The sequence below is a fragment of the Rhinopithecus bieti genome, unplaced genomic scaffold, assembly GCF_001698545.2.
Source record: "Rhinopithecus bieti isolate Rb0 unplaced genomic scaffold, ASM169854v2 scaffold_4639, whole genome shotgun sequence".
In the NCBI taxonomy this organism is placed as follows: Eukaryota; Metazoa; Chordata; class Mammalia; order Primates; family Cercopithecidae; genus Rhinopithecus; species Rhinopithecus bieti.
Window position 1 is genome coordinate 639,089 of NW_016804464.1, and position 8,401 is coordinate 647,489.

Genomic DNA, 8,401 nt, shown 5'->3' on the forward strand with positions numbered 1-8,401 from the left:
CAGGCTGACCAAAGGCTCAATCTTGGCAAGCTGTTTTACCTCTTTAAGCCTCAGTTTCCTCCTCTGGAAACTGGAGTTAAAAACTACTTCACCAGCTCATCATGAAAGTTTAAATGAGATAATAAGTATAAAGTGCCTGGTACATAATGAGTCTTAATGTTATTGTTCTCTCATGACAAGAACAAGAACACACAGGAAGTACTGGGTCCCTTTCTGAGATTTTGGAGAATTAAGAGAAAATGTAAAGTGGAAAATAGTCAATATCAAAATGGAAGACCTTCCTGGTCATTGAAGGGGCTTTAGAAATCTTGAAATATGAGGAATAATTGAGGAAACTGAGAGTGTTTTACTTGGAAGAGAAAGAATTGTCAAATATCTGAAAAGCTACCTTATATTCAAATAGGGGCTAAAAAGCCCCTTGGTGGCTGGTACCAGCAGCTCTCAATGAAATTCAGATCCCCAAAGCATCCTGTCCCGAAGCTAGCAGAGATTGGAGGGCAAAGGCCCAGGCTCAAGGTTGGCAGCCGATGATATCCAGGGACTTGGATTGGAGGACTCTGAGCAGACACCAGGTTGGCCCTCTGGCTGGGGCGGAAGGATTTGGAACCCAGAACAGCCCAAGGAGAGGGACAGATAGTGGTTTATCCCAATTGGACCATAGCAGCATTTTAGAGAAATACTAATGCTATTCCTAGTACTTTGTCTACATTTGAGAGAGGCCATTTCAGGTCACAGGAGCATTCCTCCTGGGTGGAGTAGAGTTTGTTTCCTTGTGGTCTGGCCAGGAAACGCCAAGCCGGGTGGCTGAGAGGCTGGCCGTCTTGGCTGGAAGGCGAAATGCTTGGCCAACTGGTCTGTCTCCAGAGAGCAGACTGGCCCGCCTCGACTGGCTGGTCCTCAGGCCACTGTTGCTGCCTGCAGAGCATCCACCAGTCAGTGGATTTTCTCATTGCTAGACTTGTAAGTGGCATGATTTATGACTCTGCTCATCCATGCTGGCCCCTGGGTATACATGCTTTTGCTTCCAGGCTGGGAAGTGAATAATGAATTAATCACCCTGCCTCGGGTTCAATACGGAGCTGAGTGTTTGCAGATCTTTATTGTACTGTGCAAGCCAAGTCGAACTGCTCAATTTACACTTCTAATTCGAGTTTATGCAAGTCTGCCTGTTCCAGGGGAGCTGCAGCCTCGTGGCTGCTTAGTCTCTGAGGAAGCCTCACTTCCCCAACTCCTGGCCATTCCCTCCAAGAGTGAATGAATGTCCAAGACTTCAGGGTGCTCAGAGAAGCCAATCCACTTCCTCAGAGACTGCTCCCTTGAATGTCTCTTGTCCTAAATGCTGTTGTTTATGACAGTTCTCAGCGCAAAAGAGATAGGTGCACAGCCTGATGCCAGCCTGTGTGCATGGCATAGAGAAGGCACACAGGAAATGTTTGTTGAATGAATAGCCCTGGTGCCACAACATAGATGCTTATCAAAACTAATGGCTTGCAGTCAGGGCTGGAGTCGTTCCTCTTTGCCTTAGTTCTAGTTCTCTAGGACTTGGGGAGAAGAGTTTTTACTAGGTCTCAGAGCTGATGAGATCTGAGTGATGAGATAGGGCAAATTCTCAAGTTCACTCAGAAGCAGTGGGAGGCAAAGTCTGCATTTGAAGATTTGGGACTTCCCAGCTTTGGCCATTTTTCTTCACCTCCCAAAGACATATGCAGGTACTTTTCACTCAGTGCTTGAATGTGAAAAGCAGGTGCACAGAGTAAGGCTGACCCAGGCTGTATCCTGATGGGCTCTAAGAAGGGGCCACATCTATTCTGGGGACATATTCTTCCTGACCGAGTGCGGCTGAGATGCTGCCTCATCCATCTCAGCATCCAACCTCCCCACAATGCACACACCTGATCCTGCAGTCCAGAGGGACCACCACACCCCAGTGTCTTTCTTGGGGCTTTTGTTCGCCTTGTTCTATTCTCCTACTCCTTGCCTCTTTCCTTGCTACTTAAGATTCCTCCTCCTCCATTCCTCCAGACCTGCCTCTAAAGCTATCCTGTCTCAAACCTTTCCAAGCTGCTTCAAACCTATGTGGTTTCCTTTGCCTTTCGGCCTCAGTCACGTGCTGCTTGTCCTTCTTTTAGCCCTTCTCTGACTCTGACCCATGTCCTCATCTCCTGACTGACTGGGCATGGCTTCTGCATTCTCACTCTAATTACTGGCAAAAATGTGAGGACAAGAAAGAGTCGAGGGCAGCCCAACACCCACCATCAGGAACTTCCTTACAGATTAGCTACAACTACCATCTTCCATTCATCAGACACAAACATTTATAGAGCCCCTACTCCACCCAAGCACTGGGGTTGCAACAGTGAACATGACTTTACCTCTTCTTGTTTCTCCCCTCCAAGCTCCAGACACATCAACTTTCTACAATGCCCTCAAACCCACCATGTCCTCCTGCCTCAGGGCCTTGGTATATGATCTATGCCTGAAACATCCTAACTCTCCTTCTCTTCTTATTTATTCATTCTGATCTTTTAGAGCTCAACTCAAATACCAATTATTCAGGGAAAGCTATGCTGGAACCACCACTAACACCACTGCTCCTTGGTCTGGATGTTTTCTCTCAACCCCTAATCACAACTGTAACTACAGTCATTAATTATGTTGTCAGTTGTTTCCCATTCATCCCCATCCAAACCCAGGATGGAAGCTCCCTGAGGGCAGGGCCATGCCTTTCTTGCCCCCTGCTCTATTTTTGTTGCCTACGACAGGACCCTACATAAATGAAGTGCTCCACAAATATATTTTAAAGAAATAAAATATATCATTAAAGACATTTTAAGAATATCATCTTGTATTCTAGTCTAGGAGACTTATCAATGGGAGAAGTGTGGTCAGTGGGCATGAGAGCCAGGCACTGGTGATTTCCATTTCACATGCCATTCTAATTTGTAGAAAACACCAGAACAGGACAGAGGGGAAGAAAGATGCTGGTGAAGGTGCTTTCCTCTTGCAACACACTGCTCCCACAGAATGCTGCAGGCAGAGTCTGAGATAGGAGGAGTCCTGGTAACGACACATGTTGCGGATTGAAATTTTTGGTGTGCTCCATCATAGAAGACCCAGGGGGTGTACCTTATGAGATTCAGCTAGCCATGAGCTGAGCTCTGCAAGTTCGCCTGCTGTCAACTGAAACCAAATGGATTGTAAAGTAGGGCCTTTGTAGAACTTACAAAAACATAAGATTAGCAGAATATTATTCACTATAGAAATCAGAAAAAAAAAAAAAAAAAAATCCCTGGTGTGATTCCATCCTGCACGGCTCTTCTACGGCTCTTCTCTGGAGTAGTCATTTATCTCTATCCACCTTCTCTCCCACCTAAGACTGTGCCACCATCCCCAGGAAGATTCAATGGACATGGACATGAGCTCCCTGAGGCCCCAGAGCTATCTTTTTGGTTGTGAACTAAAGGCCAATCAAGATAATCACTTTAAGGTGGATACTAATGAAAATGAGCACCAGTTATCTTTAGGAACAGTCAATTTAGGGGCTGGTGCAAAGGATGAATTGCACATTGTTGAAGCAGAGACAATGAATTACGAAGACAGTTCAATTAAAGTAACACTGGCAACTTTGAAAATGTACAGTCAATGGTTTCCCTTGGGGGCTTTGAAATACCACCACCAGTGGTCTTATGGTTGAAGCTTGGTTCAGGGCCAGTGCATATTAGTGGATAGCATTTAGTAGCTGTGGAAGAAGATGCAGAGTCAGAAGATGAAGAGGAGGAGGATGGCCGGGTGCGGTGGCTCACGCCTGTAATCCCAGCACTTTGGGAGGCCGAGGAGGGCAGATCACGTGGTCAGGAGATCGAGAGCATCCTGGCTAGCACGGTGAAACACCGTCTCCACTAAAAATACAAAAAATTAGCCGGGCGTGGTGGCGGGCGCCTGTAGTCCCAGCTACTCCAGAGACTGAAGCAGGAGAATGGCGTGAACCTGGGAGGTGAAGCTTGCAGTGAGCTGAGATTGCACCACCGCACTCCAGCCTGGGAGACAGAGCCAGACTCTGTCTTAAAAAAAAAAAAAAAAAAAAAAGAGGAGGATGTGAAACTCTTAAGTATATCTGGAAAGTGATCTGCTCCTGGAGGTGGTAGCAAGCTTCCACAGAAAAAAGTAACACTTGCTGCTGATGAAGAAGAATAAGAAGGAGAAGGAAGAAGAAGAAGAAGAAGATTTTGATGAGGAAACTGAAGAAAAAGCACCAGTGAACAAATGTATACAAGATACTCCAGCCAAAAATGCACAGAAGTCAAATCAGAATGGAAAAGACTCAAAATCATCAACACCAAGATCAAAAGGACAAGAATCCTTCAAAAAACAGGGGGAAAAAAACTCCTAAAACACCAAAAGGACCTAGTTCCATAGAAGATATTAAAGCAAAAATGCAAGCACGTACAGAAAAAGGTGATTCTCTTCCCAAAGTTGCAACCAAGTTCATCAATTATGTAAAGAATTGTTTCTGGATGACTGACCAGGAGGCTATTCAAGATCTCTGGCAGTTCAGGAAGTCTCTTTAAGAAAATAGTTTAAACAGTTTGTTAAAAATTTTCCATCTTACTTCATTTCTCTAACAGTTGCTATTTGGCTGTCCTTTTATAATGCAGACTGAGAACTTTCCCTACCATGTTTGATAAATGTTGTCCAGGTTCCATTGCCAAGAATGTGTTGTCCAAAATTCCTGTTTAGTTTTTAAAGATGGAAATCCACCCTTTGCTTGGTTTTAAGTATGTATGGAATGTTATGATAGGACACAGTAGTAGCAGTGGTCAGACATGGAAATGGTGGGGAGACAAGAATGTACATGAAATAAAACTCAGTATTTTAATAAAAAAAGAAATCAGAAAAAATAGAAAATCAATTGGCATCCTTAATTAAGGGATGCAAGAAGACATCCCATTTCTGCTCTCTAAAGCTAGAGCAGAAAGTCATATGCAAAGGAAGCACTCAAATTTTTAAGAAATGCAATGACCTGTGTGCGAATTCAAATTGGAGATAGTAAAAAAGAACCCTGAGAAACTTTTTAAAAGAGGAAAAGTCATGAAAATGGTAAAGATGCACAGGGAGGATTTTAAAAATTAGGAATCTGGCAGGGCAGGCTGGCTCACACCTGTATTCCCAGCACTTTGGGATGCTAAGGCAGGTGGGTCATTTGAGGTCAGGAGTTTGAGACCAAACTGGCCAACACGGTAAAAAATCTATCTCTACTAAAAATACCCACCCCCCCCAAAAAAAATTAACCAGGCATAGTGGTGGGCGCCTGTAGTCCCAGCTACTCAGGAGGCTGAGGCAGGAGAACCGCTTGAACCCAGGAGGAGGGGGCTGCAGTGAGCCAAGATCGCACCACTGCACTCCAGCATGGGTGACAGAGTCTCACTCTCTATATATATATAAAAATGGGGAAACTCTCGAAAATATATATTATATTAACTATATGGTATTATAGGATTTAGGGAAATATATATTTAATAAAAAAAAATATATAATTAGAAAATTATTTATAGTTGTATAAGTTACCATATTATTTTTAGTTTAATCTATATGTATTACTTTAATTATGGAATCTGCCTTAAGTAAATTAGATGTTTTCAGGGCAACAATCAGAGCATTTGAACTAAGCAATAATTGAAGACCCACTAAAAAGATTTCCCTAAGTGGTAAAATGTCCTGAGTCTGCATATTGGAAAATTTTACTACATTCAAAAGGTAACACAGAGAATCAGCATCTAGGTACATCCTGATAACATTCTTGAATTCTACTAACAAAGAAGATTCCTTTAAGGATATAGGCACACAAAATCAGTTATCTACAGGGACAAAATTAGGTTGACCTCAGACTCAACAACATTAAATGCCAGAGAACATGACAGTAATATCTACAAATATTTGAGAGGAAAGCTTTGTGACACAACATGGTTAAGTGTGGCCACCGTGACTTCTACGGATAAAGGCCATGGAAAGATATTTTTAGAAAATATACCATCAACATCACCTTCTTCACATATCCTTCTTTTAAAAATTACCTGTAGATGTGCTCCTGCAGACTTCAAGATAAACCAAACCAAGAACTCAAAAACAAATGGGGGAAGAAGATAGTTTGGCAGCTTCTTACAAAACTATACATAAACCAGCAATTGCACTCTTTGTTCTTTACCTGAGTTGAAAGCTTATGTCCCTATAAAGCATACAAATGTTTGCACTGGCTTTACTCAAAACTGGGAAGCAACCAAGATGTCCTTGAGTAGGTGCATGGATAAATAAACTGTGGGACATCCAGACAGTAGAGTATTATTCAGTACTAAAATGAAATGAGCTATCAAGCCATGAAAAGACCCACAGGAATGTTAAATGCATATTACTAAGTGAAAGAAACCAATCTAAAAAGGCTACATACTGACTGATTCCAACTATATGACATTCTGGAAAAGGTGAAACTATGGAGACAGTGGTTGCCAGGAGATTGGGAAGAGGGAGGGAGAGAAGGATGAATAGGTGCTACACAGGGAATTTTTAAGGTAGTGAAGCTACTCTGTATGATATGCAGTGATGGATACATGGTTGTTATGCATTTGTCAAAGTCCATAGAATGTACAACATCAAGAAAGAACCCTAAAATAAACTATAGACTTTAGTTAATAATAATGTATCACTATTGGCTCATCAACTGTAACAAATGTATCACACTAATGCAAGATGTTCATAATACAAGAAATTGGGGTAGGGATGATGGGATATATATGAGTGAGGAGATCTCTCTTTACTCTCCTCTCAATTTTTTTTTTGTAAATCTAAAACTACTCCAAAAACTCTATTGATTTAAGTGGAAGTAATGATATCAAAGGACTGGTAAGTCTTCTTAGATTAGATCCCAAATTCGGTTGAACTGCATGTATTCAGTGGTCTTCAGCAGCCTGAGGGCAAAGCTAGACCCCCCAAAGTCCTTCCCTTGGTGGGTTTCTGCTGTTTTCTTCAAGCTCTGCCATGTCAGAACTCTGTTTGCCATTTTTCTTGCCCTATTTGATGGCTCTTGAGCAACCCCAATTCTCTTCTGGTCCAGTTCTTACTAACAGAGGTCACATCCTTTATGTTGTTGGTATTCTATGCTGGGAGAATCACTAAACATTTTTATCTTTCCCTTTACAACAGTGGAGCTGCACATAATGACATAGCAACCATTTTCACAATCAAGGAAGCTGAATAGCTGAAAAACTAATCAGTTTACACTATCCAAAGCCCAAAGGCTCAGAAACAGGCAGCACCAGATACCTTGGGAAGTAGGAGTAAAAGTTGATCTGAAAAGAGAAAGGTAGGTGAAAGTCTGTTAAAGGAGCACATATCCCCCAGATGCCCTCATCCACTCAGCTCAGCTAGGGAGCAGTCTCTCTCTCACTCTGTAGAAAACTGTAGGGTTATTCTCTGGAGAGTACAAAACAAGTTCTCTAGGCTAAAAAATACCAGACACAATTGAAGGCAAGGATGAGATAATGGAAGCTGATGCATCTAGTTTTCTTCTCACACCTGGATTTTAGAATTCTAGAAACCATATACACTTCCAAAAGGAAATTGGGAGAAATTTCTATGGGACTTTAATTAGTCTCTAAGAGAAAAAATAAAAACTAAGAAATTAATAACAGGATTCTCTGCAAAATGACCCAGGAGGACCATTATATCATGAAACCCTCAGCTGACAAGGCTTTTCCACTGGGCTGAATGTCTAATCAGCTTTTCAGTGCCCTACTTCTTTAAGTAGACAGTACATGAAAAAACAACATCATTAATTATCAAGGAAATGCAAATCAGAACCATAATGAGGTAACAATACGCACCCTCTAGCATGTCTAAAATTAAAAAACTGACAGTACCAAGTGTTGATGAAAATGCAGAGCAATTAGAATGCTCACATTGCTGATGAGAGTGTACAACTGGTACAACCACTTTGGAAAATAGTTTGACAGTTTCTTATAAAGTTATGAATACCCTTGCCATAAAACACAGTAATTTCACAACTTGGTATTTAGCCAAGATAAATAGAAATGGTTTTCCATATAAAGAGTTGTACATGAATGTTCATAACAGATTTATGCTCCAAACTGAAAGCAAGCCAAATGTCCACCAATAAATGAACGAATGAACAAATTGTGGTGTATTAATATAATAGAATTAATTAATAGAATAGAATAAAAAGGAAAGTAAACCACAGATTCACACATGATTGATGAATTTCAAAAACATTAGATATGCTACATTCCTCTGAAATTCTAGAGTCAGTTAACTAATATATAATGGCATAAAGCAAATCAGTGGTCCCTGGGGCTGGAGGTGGGGGCAGTGGGAAGGGGACTGTAAAGGGGCA

At 41.7% G+C, this 8,401-nt stretch overlaps 1 pseudogene; it reads left to right on the top strand.

Moving 5' to 3' along the window:
• Positions 1-837: 837 nt before the first annotated feature.
• Positions 838-4,568, top strand: LOC108527339 (nucleophosmin pseudogene; annotated as a pseudogene).
• The last annotated feature ends 3,833 nt before the right edge of the window (positions 4,569-8,401 follow it).